The sequence below is a fragment of the Theropithecus gelada genome, chromosome 5 (genome assembly GCF_003255815.1).
Source record: "Theropithecus gelada isolate Dixy chromosome 5, Tgel_1.0, whole genome shotgun sequence".
NCBI lineage: Eukaryota > Metazoa > Chordata > Mammalia > Primates > Cercopithecidae > Theropithecus > Theropithecus gelada.
This window is the reverse complement of record NC_037672.1, coordinates 170,696,443-170,714,088: the sequence shown is the minus strand read 5'-3', so window position 1 is coordinate 170,714,088 and position 17,646 is coordinate 170,696,443. Positions and strand designations below refer to the sequence as shown.

Genomic DNA, 17,646 nt, shown 5'->3' with positions numbered 1-17,646 from the left:
TTCAGCATGATAAGCTTAAACATACACAATTAGAGGTAGTAATATCTAATTTGTCAAAGCTCTTGTGGCTTAATTTTCTGCCACAAAGCTTGAAAGCAACAGTGACTGGACAAAAAGCTCCAGATTTACTGCTTAAGTACCTTCCAGTAAATTGATCTTGTCCATCATGTAATCTCATTTTGAACATTTTGGGAGACAGTGAAGCTCAGCTAGCCTGAAACCTCTTTAAAAATGGGCCTGAGGGTTCCTGATCACAAAACTCGAAAGCTAAGCGACACAATACGAATGTCTCTTCAGAGGCAGACAACAACCAATTTGCCTGGCCAGGGCTTTCCTTTTAGGATAATTAGATAAAATGAATAAATGTCAGTAAGAGGATGAAAGATTCATGTAGAAAAATAAAAATATATACCAGACCCTAAAAACATCATACTGAGACAGGCCACAGCTCTATCCTGTGAAAAGTAAAACTGGAGCAATTGACATTTCTTTTAAACTAGCTGTTACAATAGTAATTATCTTATCCTAACAATAGTCACTTTTCCTGTCATATGCTTTAAAGACAGTCTATTTTAAAAAGAGAGAGAAGGCACTCTTCTAGTGCAATCTGTGAAATAACAATTACCCTTTCATTTGGTAAATAGGAAAGGAGAAAATGTGAGCATTTTCTGCTGACTAAATATGAAAGACGTCTGTTTTAGCTAAATAAATATGGAGTACGGCTTATAGTCAGTGCATATCTCACAAACATTTATGGGATTGCTGAGGACCTATTATGTATAAGACATTGCCCTAGATATCAGGGAGAAAAAAAATACTAAGATGATAGTCTCTGTTCTGAAGCACCAGTGGAATCTATCCACATATGCATATAGTTATTACATTAGACAAAAAAGTATGTTCTGTGAAAGAAGCACAAAGGAAGAGATTAATATTGCCTGAAACAGCATAGAAGGCATAGAGTCAGCTCAGGAGGAGAGGCAAAATTGGTAAGAGCTCCTTAAGTAGATAATATTTGAGCAAACCTTGGATGGAAAATATAATTTCTACTCATGGATAAGGGACATTACAGGGAGAGAAAAGGGCATGAATAATACCTGACGTTGTAAAGGTATGAGGTAGAATTATTTCATACCTAAGGTAATGTTTTATTAAACCATTTACACAAATTTCCTTTCTTTGATATCCATTTATGATGGCCTATTCATTATGGTATAGACCAAGAGATTATCAAAAGTACAATTGCTTAAACAAGAGGGAGGTTTCCTTCTCTCTCCTGGAGAGGCCCATTGTGAGCTGGCATCCAGGCCAGGTAGGTGTCTATGCTCCACAAGGTTGTTCGGGGACCCAGGCTGCTTCTGTCCTATTGTTCTTCTAGCCTCTGGGTTACCCTCATCCATAGGGTTGAAGCTAAGTCACCGGAATCACATCTGCATTCCTGTAACTGTGTAAGAAGAAAGAAGGTGGAAGGTAAGAAGTTTTCCTTCTAAGGAAATGTTGCACACATAACCCAACAGCGAGCATCTAGTTGGGGGACTTGTGTCCTGTAGAAAGTTCAAGGAGTTCTATTACTAATAAGAAGGAGAGATTGCATATGTGGGATAATTAAGCAGCTTCTGATATAGTTGGTGCTTAATCAATGTTCATTGCTGAAATAATGAATGAATAATTAAGTGAACAATTAACCATGTTTTTACATTCCATCCAAATACAATCTAATATGGTCATCAGTAACCTCTCAGTTCCTTTTGTGAATCAAAGGAATTGAAGATGATTAGTTACGCCAGATGCCTCAGTGGAGGGTGCCGTGTGTGTGTGTGCGTGCGCGCGCGCGCGTGTGTGTGTGTTTGGAGGTGGAGGGTGAAGAGAAAGATGAAAAACTGAACTGCCAGAGAAAGACTTGGAAGTCATGGTAATAGCAGCTTCTCTTAGGAAGTATTACGTCTTCTTAATTAGGGAAACAATTTCTCAACTAGAATACAGGAAACAGTTTCTAATATTTGGGACCCTGGAGTGACACTAACTGTACAATTTCTCCCTGGCAGCCATGTCTTTTCTTCATCTTCAGGGGCTCCATGCTCATTTCATGCCTTTGATCCAGCTGTTATGTTTGTTCCTTCCTTCGGAGGAAGCACAAAGTGCCACCTGTCTCCAAGTCTCCACATCTTCATTCTTAACTTGTATCGATATCATATTTTCATTAGAAAAAATTGTCTATGGTTTTGGAGGGAGATTTCCAGACTTTCAAACTGGATTCTAATTATATTATTTTATATCTATTTCCAAAAGAAACCTCATACCAAAAATAAAATACATATATGCATATATAACTTCAAGTTTACAAAATTATAGTAAGTATGAATTCCTTAAATACAAGGTACATATCATAAGTATTCTGGTATAGAACTCAAAGTAGGTAGAATTGAATAAAAGTGGATTGAATTTAATGGAGCACACAATTTCAATGTCATGGATTTGTGGTCATAAATTACCACATGTGAACTCTTCATACATCGTGATTAATCAATGAAGAACTATGAGTCAAACAAAATAGGTAAAGTATACAAGTCTAGAAGTAACCATAGATGTACAGATAATTTTAAAAACAAACTAAGGGTGTTGTCTTTTTATAAGGTAAGTCATTTCTTTTTCTTTCCTTTTTTTTAGTGATAGGATCTCATTCTGTCACACAGGCTGGAGTGCAATGGCGTGTCCTTGGCTCACTGCAGCCTCGATCTCCCAGGCTCAGTCAGTCCTCTCGCCTCAGCCTCCTGAGTAGCTTGAGCTATAGGTACACACCACTTTTTCTTTTTCTTTTTCTTTTTTTCAGAGATAGAGGTCTCACTATTGTTGCCCAGGCTGGTCTTGAACTTCTACACTCAAGCAATCTTTCCGCCTCTGTCTCACAAAGTGCTAGGATTACAGGCATGTGCCATCATGCCCTGCTAATTTTATTTATCTATATTTTTTTAGAAACAGGGTCTTGCTATATTGCCCAGGCTGGCCTCAAACTCCTGGCCTCAAACAATCCTTCTGCCTCAGCCTCACAAAGTTCTGAGATTACAGGTGTGAACCATTGCAATTGGCTTTCCTTTTTTAGATTAAAAAATAAATACAACAAGAAGTTCAAACATTATTGTCCCCAATGGATTGTTTTGTGCATTGCACTTTGGAGACCACAGTAGTAGAGAACTGGAATTAAAACAACTGTTCAAAGAAACTTGAGTCATGTTTATTTCAAGGAACCAAGGAATCATGGTGGTAAAGTTTTTTTAATTTTTAAATTTTTAATTGCTGTGGATACATAATAGTTGTACATGTGATATTTTGAAACAAGCATACAACGTGTAAGGGTAATTGGAATATCCATCACCTCAAGCATTTTATCATTTATTTGTGTTAGGAAGAATCCAATTCTACACCCGAAGTTATTTTGAAAAATTCAGGCAGGTCGCGGTCGCTCACGCCTGTAATCCCAGCACTTTGGGAGGTCGAGGCAGGCGGATAACTTAAGGTCAGGAGTTCGAGACCACCCTGGCCAACATGGTGAAACCCTGTCTCTATTGAAAATACAAAAATTAGCCTGGCATGGTGGTGCATGCTTGTAATCCCAGCTACTCAGGAGGCTGAGGCAGGAGAATCACTTGAACCCGGTAGGCGGAGCTTGCAGTGAGCCAAAATCGGGCCACCGCACTCCAACCTGGGTGAGCGAGACTCCCTAAATAAAAAAAAAAAAAAGAAAGAAAGAAAAAAAGAGAAAAATTTAGTATGTTTTTCCTAATTGTAGTCACCCTTATGGTGCTATTGCACACTACTTCTTATTCTTCTATCTAACTGTATTTTTGTGCTCATTAACTATGCCTTTTTATCCCTCCTCCCCACTGCCCTTCCCAATTTTCATTGTAATCAGTGCTCCATCTTAGGCCAAGAAACAGTGACCACAGCAGCAAGACATTGGTTTCAGAAAGAGTTTTCACTGGAACCCTTGGTTCAAGTCCTAGAGCTCACAGGTCAGATTATAAACATAAAGCTACTAGAGAAAAATATAAAAGATTAAATAATCCACTAGTGCAAATAATCACAAACTGTGGGTTGTGAATGAAGAGTCAATTTGGAATTAGTGAATGAAAGTTGCCATTTAAAAAGAATATTAACCAGGACCAACAACATTTTGGCTTGGAGAGATATTTCCTTTTGGGAAGTGAAAACAACATACATGTTAATAGAGGGCAAGAACGAAGGATAATAAAGAGAGTATTTTTATTTATGTGATTAATATCTTTCACCTATAGATACAGAATTGAAATGTGAATTGCAAATGCAACTTGGGGAATGGCCAAAGCTGAGAAAGTCTGATTTAATTGGTGTAGACTGATGAGAAGACTCAGATTAAAAGTATCTCTTTCATCTAATCTTAAAAATTGTTATATTGGTGACAAATATGGCTTGTGGTAAACAATTTTGTAGATTTTTAAAAAATTGCTTCTCCCAGTTCCTAACTTCTTTAAAAAAACTTATTTTAAAAAACTTCTTTAAAACTTCTTTAAAACTTCTTTAAAAAAACTTCTTTTAAAGATTGTTTTAAAAACTTAATAATTAATATCTATTAGGCATTACATAATTCATTCATTACATAACCACACGATAAGAAAATCCCTATCTCGCAAATGAGAAAATGGAAGCCTGGAAAGATTAAAAGACTTGCTGAGGGCTATAGAAACTGGTGACACCAACGTGGCCTACCTTCAAAGCCCGTGATTTTTCCTGTTTTCAGAAGCTGTGAGATCAGGGGAAGGTAATACAGGATGAGATACATTGTCTTCCTTAAAAATAAGAACAGAAACATAAAACAAAGGAAAGCAACAGAAAAATGTTTAAAAGACATGTAATTTGGACTTTTGTAGGCTTTAAAGAGAAAGTATAATTATTCTTACCACAGGTAAGGATGCTATGAAAACCCTTTGGGAAAACAAAGTCACCTTGGGGGCCATTGAGAACTCCTGACGAAGAGGGCTCAGCTCCCAGAACTGTTCAAGAAAGACCTCAGAAATCTCTAGGGGGCTGTCAGAAGAAAAGGTCTGAAAAGGGTCTGGAGAGACTGAAATTTGTCTGCCTTGGACTTTTCTTTTGACAATTCACATCCATCTTAAGCAGAATCATTGTTTATTCTTATTATGCCAGGTTTCCTTTTCTGGTCTGCAGGTTCTCCAGGGTTTCGTAGGGTAGTAGTTTGAATTTTCAAATTTCAAAAGCATTGGGGATTTTGCAGAAACAAAATATAAAGGATACTCAGCAGCACAGTTTACTTAGGAGGTTTTAATCATAATAATCTGCATAATGTATGAGAATTTCTACCTCAGCTGCCTCTTTTCTTTCTCTTTCGTATCTGGGAAAAAGCCAGGGATTTTTTTCGCTTCCTCTGATTTAAATACCTTATAAAATTTTGGTGGAAGCATTTTGTCCTATTCTGTCTTCCTGATTCATTTTCTGCTGTAACGAGCGAAATTAATTTGCAAGAGCTGCCACTGACACAGTGTAATAAAGTGAGTCATAGGTAGAATCAGTGCCACCTTATGACCCTTAGCTGTCATTACTTCAAGGAATTTGGCATGGTCCTCAAAGGCCAGAATGCAATGTGGGTTTGCATCCTATAGCTTTTGAAATCTCAGAGACTTACTGCACCCATGGCTGGGAATGAACTGCAAATGCTGATACTGGTAACTAGGTGCCAAACTGAAGTGATCAGAATCTAATCTGAGCCAAAACGCATTTCTTTGCAGCAGGCATAAAGCAAGATCAGACTCCCATAACCCACACACAACACAGAAATCATTACTGAAGAGGTTCAACATCATCATGCCAGACACTAAGTGAGTTATTTCTCTCCTTCCCTGTCTCACCACAGTTTCCTCCCACTTGGTCACACATGGTAAGCGTTCATCTAACCCCGACCACAGTCCCTTAGTCTTATCAGAGATCTGCACTCCCCACCATTTGAGCATGATGGGGTGCATATTTCCAATGTAAAAAGAATAATATTGTGATTTTCATTAACTAGTTGCCAGCTTGCATTCTCTTTTCTCCCTTTTTTTCTCTCTCAACAGCACTTCTGTCCTTTGCCCAACCCCAGCCAGAAAAGATGTTGCTACATTCAGTGAAAAATTATTAGTAGTATATACATGAAATTTGATGATAATGTAGATTATTTTGTGTCATCTGCAGGCTGTCGCAAAACACTCAGCATCACTAAAATGTGTTGACCAGAAGGATGATGGTGTTGTCACAAGACTGAGGTCTTTTAAATTACTTTGTGACTTTCATAGCATTTAGAAAACGCAGAACAGGGTATTTTCTTGAACAGTATAGCCAAATGAAAAACTGGTTCCTAATGTACATTATCTTCATCAATGAAGGCATAAAATAATAAAAGCAAACAAATTAAAAATTGTTAATAAAGTAATTACTAATAAAAATAAATAAAATAAAAATTGTTAGCATGTTTCATCCATGACAGTCATGTATACAATTTTGTGATGTGCAAAATAATTTTGTAGTTAGGTATCAGTGTATATTTTTACACATACTACCTTTCTTAAAGGACTGTATAAATTGACTAAAATATTTTCAGAGAGTTAATGAAGATGCAATATAGGAACTTGTTATTTCCACAAAGGACCTTTTAAATTTTTCAATGCATTTGTTTTAAAGAGGGCTTTGACCACACACGTACATTTTCTAACTTGGAAAAGCAGCTTCCTGTTATAATCAATACAGATTACTTTTGGACTTAAAAAAAAATCAGACAAATATTCTAAATTGTTGAACTCTCTGGGTACATGTATCTTCTGCTTTGTTAAGTTTATTTACTTTATACAATTCCCCTTCTTTCCTTGCTGTAGAGCCTGTTCAGTATCACTGACTAAATTACAGAAAGAACTCGAAGATCATCTAGCTCACCCACAATCACTGAAGCAAGCAAACGCTTGTTTAAAGAATCAGGGTAGGTGGCGATCTCTTCTATTTTTAAATCATTATATGGGTAAAAAAATTATAAACATTATTTTTCATTATAAAATGCCTTCGCACACTTTATATATTTACAATTCACCAACAAGTCATTTGAAAACCTCTGCACACTCCAGTACTTATAATTTTAAAAATCAGATTTTATATTTTTATTTTCTTCTCCTTTCCCTGATACAGTTTTAAGTCCCACATTTTACAGGATGCTTTATCCTCCTAAGTTCTGTTTTGTTTTGCACATACATGCAGAATGCTTACTTATAAAGTCATGAGCACATAAATCCAGTAGCGTATATGTGCCCAATTAAGTACTATCCTTCAGGGTAGACATCTTAGAGGCAATGAACTTATTATGGATTTGTCCTAACCTCAGTAACACCCATCCATAAATGGCCCCCAAGTTGCTGCTTTTTGCAGTAGAACTCAAGTTGAAGAGAGGAGATTCTTCAAGGATAAGATACCTGGTGATCAATAGCATGTCCCAGAAGAAGGCAGAAAGTAAAAGATGAGGGGAGGATGGCTCCAATTCTTGTCGGTCCTAGGGGATATGATGAGATTAGCCCGTGGGCAGTACAGGACGCCAGCAGGCTTAGGCAAAACTGTGCATTGTAAAGAAGATAATATGAGACAAGAAACCTGGGATTAAAGTTCCAGTGAGCAAACAAATCACTCTTTTTTCCCTTTGGTTCTTCATAAAATGAGAATGGTTATATTCAGTTGAAAACCTTGGTGCCCCAGATATGAATCGCTATAAGCATCTGCCAATTTTGTAAAGAAAAAATATGCATGTTCTATTATGGAATTTCCCACATGTTGCCTTCTCGCTCCTAAATTATTTGTGAGACTTTAGAAAGCAAATAACAGAATATTTTCTTGGCTATTCTGGCAAAAGGAAAATCTGATTATCAACTTACGTTACCTTCATCAGTGAGATCCAAAATAAAGAATACCTGGCCATATTGTTAGCTCATTTTATCAATATACAGTTGCACAGAATTTGGTCTCCAAAGAACAAATCATCAAAGAACATAGTTCCCTGGTGAGGGAATTCAAACCTGCTTAGTCATCTGCCTCAAATAACCAGAATATTAAATACTTTAAAATGTGCCAACAGTTCTGGGCTGCTAAAAAGCAAATCCCTAAATCATTTTTGTTGACTATAGATTTTATCTCTGGATTAGAAATGCTGTCTGATTCTTTCCCTTATTAGATTGCAAAGTGGAATAACTATGTATTCATTCGATATTCATTTGTTCTCCACCATGAAACAGGCTAATTTTTAGGCATTGAGGATATAGCAGTGAAGGAGACTCAGTTTCTACTCTTGGGAACTGTGTGATGCAATTGGGATGTGGAGACAGCAGTGGGTATATGTAAGAAGACGATGGCCTAAATACGCACTTCCAAAACAAGGAGATAGATGCTATCATTTAGGGAGACACAGACAGCTCTGCAATTTATAATACCGTTAAGCACTTTAAGAGTGTTTGCTGCCAGGCACTGTGGTGTGCACTTGTAGTCCCAACTACTTGAGAAGCTGAAGAGGGAGGATCTCTTGAGCCTAAGAGTTGGAGGTTGTAGTGAGCCGTGGTCACTCCTGTGAATAGCCCCACCACTCTAGCCTGGGCAACAGAGCGAGACGCTCTCTCTCTTTAAAAAAAAAAAAAAGTGTTTGCTATATGGCAGGCACAGAGCGAGCATTGTACATGTAACATCTCATTTAAACCTCTTAGCAATCCCTAAGGAGTAGGTCCTTGTTCCCATTTTACCAATGAAAAAACAGACTTAATAGCTTACCCCAAGCTACCTGTTATTTAAAGTGATTGATAGAATCAGAATTTGAACCTAAGTGCTCTGACTCTAGATGTTTTATGTACCTTCGCGAGACTAAACTGAGAACTGAAGAATAAAAAATTACCCCAAGAATGGGGACAGTGATTATAGCAGGAATATAGAGATGAGTGGGGAAAGAAACAAACAACCCAGAGAAGGAAGATAGCATGGTATTTTCATGGCACAGGCACCAGCAGAGAATGGCTGAAGCAGAGTTCAGTGACAGGGAGAAGAAAGGGAAAGTCGATGAGCTGGTGGGCTCACACCGTGCACGGGGCCTGCTTACCAGCTGCTGCTTCACACTCCTCCACTGTAGGAGGGAGCCCTGACGCTGGGTATCACAAAAGGCAATTTATGTAAGTTGTAAAGTTCTTTATTTTTGATGAAATAGTAGTTTTTTCCCAAAATTTTTGTTTTAGAGCATAAAAAGACAGCACGACTGGCTTAATTTTTATTTTATAGATCATAAAGCTAAATTTCAGCATGGGATAGTGACTTTAACATTCTGATTACAGAGTAAATTCAAGCTAGAACTGATGTGTTTCCTTATCTCCTATTGTCTTTTCACTCTACCATATAACTGTCTTATTATAATACATTTCAGGCTGAATATCTAATTTTTAGAAACACTATCTTTATCACTAAAACTAAAGTGCCTGTTTCCACTCCCAGTCCCGCTCCTTTCTTAGCACAGGTGATGCCAGATTAGCACTCCTAAAGTACAATCCTCTGCACACTGCTTCTTTATTTCTATGTAATCATACAATAGTCAATTACGATCAATAAAAAAAACAAGCTTTTATATTGCAAGAGTATGTTATTTTCATCTGACTTTATTCCACATACTCACTAAATCACTTAGGAGATAATAAATACATAAGTAGAATATATTTCCTTCCCCACAGAGTTGATAGTATTATATATTTTTTTAGATTTTGGCACTTTGTCACAAATTTGGTTTTATCAGAGAGTTCAAAGAGTGCTTCAGAAAATAAGAAAACAAAGCGATTCCTTCCATCATTCTGTATTTTCCTTCTGATAACCTTCACCTATCAACTTAGTCACCATTTAACTCTTAGTGATAGTTACCTTTCATCTTATCTCTACAAATTTCCTTCGCAAAAAAAGGAGTCCATTTGTCTTGTAGATAGAACTAGTTTTGAATGGAAATACAAAAGAAATGTATTGTGTTCTTACATAACATCTACAGATACTGACTATGTCAAAAAAGAGACAGTTTGAAAAAAAAAAAAATGAGCCAGTATATACTTACAAATTTTAAGAATGATTTTATAAAGTCATTTCCATTTAAAATCTGCATTTACAAATTTTACATGTTTGTAAAACATGGTTCATGTTTTTCACAAATGAAATTGGAGAAGTCTTCCTCCCAGGCACTGTGGCCTAAGGAGTGTGTGCACCTTAGCGACTTGTGCTGCTCTCAGTGACAGCCTCTATAGTTTGGGAGGCCTTGTGTCCTGGGAGCCACGGCACAGCCTCTGGGAAACCCTTGTGAGCTCTGACACCCAAAACGGAGGGCACCCATGGATCTATCTGCCTCAGATTCCTCTCAAGGTATGAATGGAGACCCCAGGTGTCAACTGCCCCAAACACTAAGTTCAGAAACTCGATCTCAGTCAGCCTCCAGTGTTTCCCACAGCCTGTGCGTGATTTTTTGGTAATCTACTACACTTAAATTTCCTGGACATTTCTGTGCTCCCCCAAGGGTATCACAGTAATGGATCTCTTCTCAGTTTCCATGGAGAGCAAGTAGAAAACGACAGCCTTCCCATTCCACTGGTCATTGCAGGCTATTCTCAAGGGTTGCCATTCACTAATGCAAACTTGAAAGAAGCCATTAACAAAATGGCACACTACATTTTAAACATTTAAAAACATTATGCAATTCATCTGTATCAATATTTTATGTGTATCTGAAGTTTATATAACTTGAGATTTGAGAGATAGCTGAGGAAAAAAATCTTATGTTTATTTAGACATGAAACATTATTTTTTTTAATACCAAAGAATGCTGAAAGTCAGAGAGTTGATACTTGAAATAGTTAAACTTGCAAAGAGACTCATTCATTACTTTTCAGAGAAGAAAATCTTCTTAAAGCTAAAACATTCAATTCTTGGTTTAAGTCCAAAGGTTCTGTTCAGTTGTTTTGAAGTTACAGGGAAAAAAATGTACTTTTCCTATCGTACCCATTGACATTTTTAAACAAAAATAATTCAAAGATATTTAAACAGTATGACTTCAAATGTCTGTGGTTAATCCATTGCGGAGAAGTATCTGTAGGAGAAAAAAAAAAACTATGAAAAAATAAACTTGGAGTTTGATCATGCTTTCAAACACTGGAATCAAACTAAAATTCTTCTAGGTTTATAATTGTACTATCGAAGTTTGGTTTATTTTTAACTAAAAGAGAATATAGGTTCCTGTATTGTATTTTTTAAAAGTATTTTAAGGGTAAATTAAAAATAAACTATTTAGACTCACAGAATAAAATAGTCACATAACAGGGAGTTCTGTTTCATTAATTCTGTAGAATTAACATGTGATCTTCCCCCATCTATTTTTGAGTTGTAATTTAAACCCAAATTCTATTCTGAAGTGGTCTAACATGCATAATTTAGTTTAAAGGGATGACTATTTGGTACAACAGCCCAGAGGTAAAAGCTAACAGATATGTCAGTGTTATCGATGTTTATGGTTATTTAGCCTCCTGCATTCAGGGACAATAAAAAATAGGTAGGATTGAATTCTTGGGTAAAATACTTTATGTCTTTCAACTTTCATTTCTTTATCTGCAGAATGGGGGTAATAGTAGGATTATTATGACTGTTAAAAGAGGAGATATATGTAGAACAGCATAGATAATATCTGAAACACAGTGTATACTTAGGAATTGTTAGTTTCTTTCAGCTTTCCCTGAGGCATTCATTAATGGAATTAAAAATTATAAAGTATCAAAGTAAAATGAGACTTAATAGCTGATGTGAAGCAAATTTTTGTAATAAATTCATTTACTCTCATTTGAGTCAATGTCTTTTTCAAGTTGTTCTTTATATACTATTAGTGGGTGTAAAATCAACGTAGTTGATTCTGACCAGAAGGGAAGGGAAGAGAAGGTAAAGTATCAGAGTATATCACACATAGAAGAGTGGTTTCATTCAATTTTCATTTCAGTTATGCATATGGCCTGTATATGTATTGCAGACTAGGTCACAATGTAAAATGTATTTCCAACTAGGGGTTACCATTTTGTTTTGTTTTTTAAAGAGAAATATTGCATTATCTGTTATTTCTATTCTCACTGACATCTTTTTCTATTTTTGAGTTCACAAAATATACATGGAGATGGCCTTAAACATGCCAATGTTCAAAAATTCACTGATTCATTTTAATCAACTGAGCACATTTTTCAAATGAAAGAAAATATTCTGTCTGATCACATACTATAATTTTTTGAGCCATTACCAATTATGAGGCATTTTGCTATCCACACACTCTATTCTTCAAAACTACCTCAAGAAGTATTGCTTATTCTATTTATGTTACAATGAGGAAACTGAGTCTCAGGGAAGTGAACTCAAAGCCAGGGCTAGATTCCAGTTTGTTCTCACTCCATGCCCAGGCTTTTCACCACCAACCCATAAACACGTTCGCAGGTGGAACAAAAATTATGTGGCCTGGTCAGTGGACAAACGGCTCCCACGGCTCTTGCTGAGTGACAGACATGGGAAGGAATGTACCACACAAAGGAAACGGAGCTGAGATGGTAAAGAATGCTTCTCTCACAGAGCAAGTTGGGTCTATCAGTGACTAGTTTAGTCATAACACAATTTAGCCTTTTAAAGAGGCAGAATTGTATAAATACAGTACAGGAAGTTCAAAAAGTAATATTTTAGAAACCACATTCTTTTCTCCAGAACAGACAGCACAAAAGGTTCCATTCCCCACATTAAAACACTCTGTCTTCTCCTTGGGACACAGTGAAACGTTTACTAAGAAGTCTGAACAGTCTTAGGAGCATGAACCCTGCTTTTTTTCCCACTGTGTTCACAAGAGCAATGGATTCAATGGCAGTCCAGGACTCTGAAACAGTCTGTTCAGATTTCTTTGCTCATGCTCAGCTAATATGAATCACTTTAACTAAGTATTGCCCTGCTTTGCAGAATGGTATTCTGACATTGCTAATAGTTGGCTCAGTTGAGTTGACCACAATAAGAGCTTTCTCCAGACTGAGAGAGAGCCAATCAAGCCCTTATGAATGTCAGCATTTCATTTGGAGATGGATTCAGATCCAAATTTTAAAATATAGTAAACACTCTCCAAAGATACATTACAACAGGCCAGCTACTAAAAGCTGTCATAACAGGGCAATTGTGGAACGCCGGATGAAACCTAAACTTTGTATCATACGAGAGCTTGCTATAATGGAACTTCTTAAGGGGCTTTTCACAGTTCCTACTAAAGGATGTATTCGTCTATTCCTTTTTCATTGTTTTGCTTCCTTGAAGCTAATAAATTCAAATCCGAATCAACTTATTCTTATATGATATTAGACGGTCTCAAACATGTCTTCTATTTCAAAATTCCTTCCTTATAAATGGTATGTACTCTGCAATAAAATATTATAAAGAGCTTTTAGAAAGTACTGTGAGAGTCACCAAGAGGCATGCTGCACTTGGGCCCTGTGTAGCACTGCCATTGACAGAAGGAGAGACACTCAGAGTGGGTTGGGAGATTGAATATAAACAACCTCCACGTATCTTGAATTAACATTCTTTCTAACAAATGAAACTATTGCATAGAATTCCAATCAAATTGGCCAAAGCCACTATATTTAGACCAGAAGCAACCCCTTAAATCACTTAATTCATATTCTGCTGAAAAGGGTAATTCTCTATCGAGGAACCTGTGATTTGTCTGCTTTGTAGGAATCCAAGAAGAAATAATGATTTACTTTTTAATAACAAAATTTAGACTATTGACAACCTTTCTTGCAACCACCTCCCACTCACCTTAGCCCAAATTTCATTTATAATTGCATACTTAAGACAATAACACCATTCAGCTCATGCTTTCTCATACTGAGTGTAGAAAAAGAATCCTAACAGTTTTTAAATTATTATATTTTATATAATATTTTGGCAGATGGTCTCAAAATCATTTCTATCAAAGTTCATTTTCTGTTGATTTCTTAAAAAATGATTCATTATTTATGTATTTTTATAGATTTTTTCTTGGGTATAGTTTCTGACTGTGTAATATAGGCTCAGTACAGGAAAATTAGAGAATCAAGAAAATAGAAATGAAAACAAAAAGTTCCCACAACGTTGCCATGCATAAGAAATCATTGTTAACATTTAGGATTCTATCGTTACAAAAATAGTTTCAATGCATATATGCATGCATTAAGTTTTACAAAATGTGTCATCATATAAAATATGCACCCCCTCAAAAACTATCAGTTACAATTAATTGCCTTTGTTATCAAAAGTTGTTCAAAAATATTTTTGACAGTTACAAATTTTGTATTCCTGGAATGTGTAATAATTTATTTTATTATCTTATATATTAGGCATTTAGGTTTCCTCCAGATTTTCACTATTACAGTTTATGCTGCTGGGAATATATTTTATACATGCCTTGTATTCATTATTTCTTTTTTTTTTTTTCTTTTTTTTTTTTTTTTTTTTGAGAAGGAGTCTTGCTCTGTCGCCCAGGCTGGAGTGCAGTGGCGCCATCTCAGCTCACTGCAACCTCCAACTCCCGGGTTCACACCATTCTCCTGCCTCAGCCTCCTGAGTAGCTGGGACTACAGGTGCCTGCCACCATGCCCGGCTAATTTTTTATATTTTTAGTAGAGACGGGGTTTCAGCATGTTAGCCAGGATGGTCTCAATCTCCTGACCTTGTGATCCACCTGCCTCGGCCTCACAAAGTGCTGGGATTACTGGCATGAGCCACTGCGCCCAGCCTTCATTATTTCTTAGAGGTAGCATTGCTGTGCCACAAGGACCAAGGAGATGTTAAACGTTTTGTATGTGTTGCCAAATTGCCCTCCAGAGAACTAGAAACAATACCTTCTCCCACCTGTTTCATTGCAGTCTGCCACGTTGGAGGTTCTTATTGTTAGGTAGCCTTTAAGGTGGTCCCCAGTGATTCTCTCCTCTCCAGTGTGGGCTGCACATAGTAATTTGTTTCTAGTGAGCAGAATATGGCAGAAATAATGGGCTATGGCTTCAGAGATTCAGTAATGAAAAGACTGCTTCTGTCTTGTGTGCTCTCTGTCTCTTTCTCAAATCACTTGAGCTGGGGGAAGCACAGGGCCGTGTTGTTGGCAGCCCACTGAAAAGGTGGACAACTCATCACCAGGAGCTGAAGTCCTCAGACTAACAACCCAGAGGGACTCAAACTTGCCAACAACCATGTACATGAGCTTGAAGACAAACCTGCAACTCCAGTCTGACCTTGAGGTGACTGCAACTTCACGAGAAGCCTTGAGCCAGAACCACCCAACTAAGCTGTCCCCAGATTCCTGATGCACATCACCGTCGGAGTTTGTTGTAAGCTGCTAAGAATTGGGGTGAGCTGTTAAACAGAAATAGACAACAAACAACCATTTTTCCCATCCTCACTAATTTCCATTTGAATGCCTTTTACCTAATAGAAAGGTTGAGTGCGGTTTTCATTTGTTCCTTGATCACCTGTAGTTCTTTTGTTGAGAATTATCTGTCATCATATTTTCATTTTCTCTTATTAATTCACAAGAGCTCCTTATGTATGAAAGGTACAATTCTTCATTTTTGGTGTATGTTGCAATTAGTGTTTTCTCAGTTTTCCATTTTGTTTGTATTTCTCTAGACACTGAAGTTGTTTGATATTTTTTAAAAGTTTCAATTTGTTGTAGAAAAATCTATCCATATTTCCTTCTGTGGATTTTTCTTTTGAGATAATACAGAGAAAAATCTTACTCAACCCTAAATTAAATACATGTCTACCTATATTTGCTAACAGTATTAGATAATAAAACCATAAACATGTGCTATTTAATCTACTAAAATGTATTTGCATAAAATTCGGTACAAATAAAATTTTTTTCTTCCAAATAGATTTACAGTAGTCCTAGAAATATTTATTCAGAAAATTTTTTCAGACTGATTTAAATTCCACCTTTACTGCATAGTAAATTCTTAGAGTAGCAGTTCTCAAAGTGTATTCCATGGACCTTGGGGGTTCCTTAGAAATTTTCATGGGTTCCTCAAGGTCAAAATTATTTTTATGATAATACTAAAGTATTGTTTGACCTTTTCACTGTCTTGACATTTGCACTGATGGGGTCAAACTGTGGATGCCTTAGCACATATCAAGGAGGTTTGACCATCTGAGCTAATGGTCATTCTGTTGTTCATTTCCACACACTTGCACTTTTAAATAAAAAGGTAGTTTCACCTAAGAATGACTTAAGTAAGGCAGTAGAAAGTATTAATTTTATTAAACCTTGAACCTTGAGTACACATCTTTTTGATATGCTGTGTGACATAATAGGAAATATACACAAAACACTTGTACTGCATGGTGGAGAAATATAGTTGTCTTGAGGAAAAAATGTAATTGTTTGAATTGAGAGCTTTTTTATGAAATATTATTTTACGTGAAAAATTGACTTATTCAGGCTTAGGTGTCTGGCAGACATTTTGTTGAAAATGAACTGAGTGAAATTATCACTTCAAGGAAAACAACTGAAACTATTTTTTGCCAATGATACAATTCAGGCTTTCAAGTGAATATTGGAATTTTGGGCAAGTTGCATCTACCATCATAAACTTGACAACTTCCCAGTACTTAAAGATGTTTCTCACTTTGGGAGTCTGACGTAGGCAGATCACAAGGTCAGGAGTTCGAGACCAGCCTGGCCAACACAGTAAAACCCCGTCTCTACTAAAATTACAAAAATTAGCTGGATGTGGTGGTGTGCACCTCTATTCCTGCTACTCAGGAGGCTGAGGCAGGAGAATCGCTTGAACCCAGGAGGCAGAGGTTGCAGTCAGCTGAGATCATGCCACTGCACTCCAGCCTGGGCAACAGAGTGAGACTCTATCTCAAAAAAAAGAAAGTTTCTGATGAGATCAGTGATAATATTAAGTGTAATTTTTGACATTGTATGATAAAAGGTTAGCGTTTAGAAGATCTACATGACTGGATTCAAAGTACAAGACAGACAAATTGTTTTTAGAACACAAAATGTTCGTTGATGATATTACAGATTCCACATTGCAGCTAATCTTCATTAAACTACCATGTGGTGAATTTTAATGCATACTAACACCTTCCCCATTGTCCCACTATGTATCTGTGTGAGGCCAGATTTTCTTCATATGCATTAACCAAAGCAACAAATGGCAACAGACTGAATGCAGAGGTAGGTATAAGAATCCAGCTCTCTTTTATTAAGCACAACATTAAGGAAATTTGAAAATATATACAACAGTGCCATTCTTATCACTCATTTATTTTTACTTTGGAATATACAGTTTTTAAAATAAAAATATTTATGTGTAGTGAATTTATTATGGCTAATTTTAAATGAATGATAAAGTTATTTTAACAATTGTTCAGTTATGATTTCTCATATCGTAAGTATTGGTACATATGTATATAACCCAAATAAAGAAGACCACTTTGGGATTCCACTTTCCTTCTTTCCTTTTCCATGTCATGTCTACAACATTCTTTCTATCAGCATTTAAATATGTTCAAGGTCTAAAATACTCCTCA

The 17,646-nt window shown here is 36.5% G+C and overlaps 1 long non-coding RNA gene across 1 annotated transcript in view; it reads right to left on the bottom strand.

Moving 5' to 3' along the window:
- Positions 1 to 1,124: 1,124 nt before the first annotated feature.
- The window catches only part of LOC112625183, a 32,177-nt gene continuing 15,655 nt past the window's right edge, over positions 1,125 to 17,646 (bottom strand). Inside the window, exons 2-3 of the long non-coding RNA XR_003119540.1 lie at positions 2,025 to 2,172; positions 1,125 to 1,444 (exon numbers count right to left, since the gene is read on the bottom strand). This is a non-coding gene — a long non-coding RNA (uncharacterized LOC112625183). The remainder of the gene's footprint in view (positions 1,445 to 2,024; positions 2,173 to 17,646) is intronic.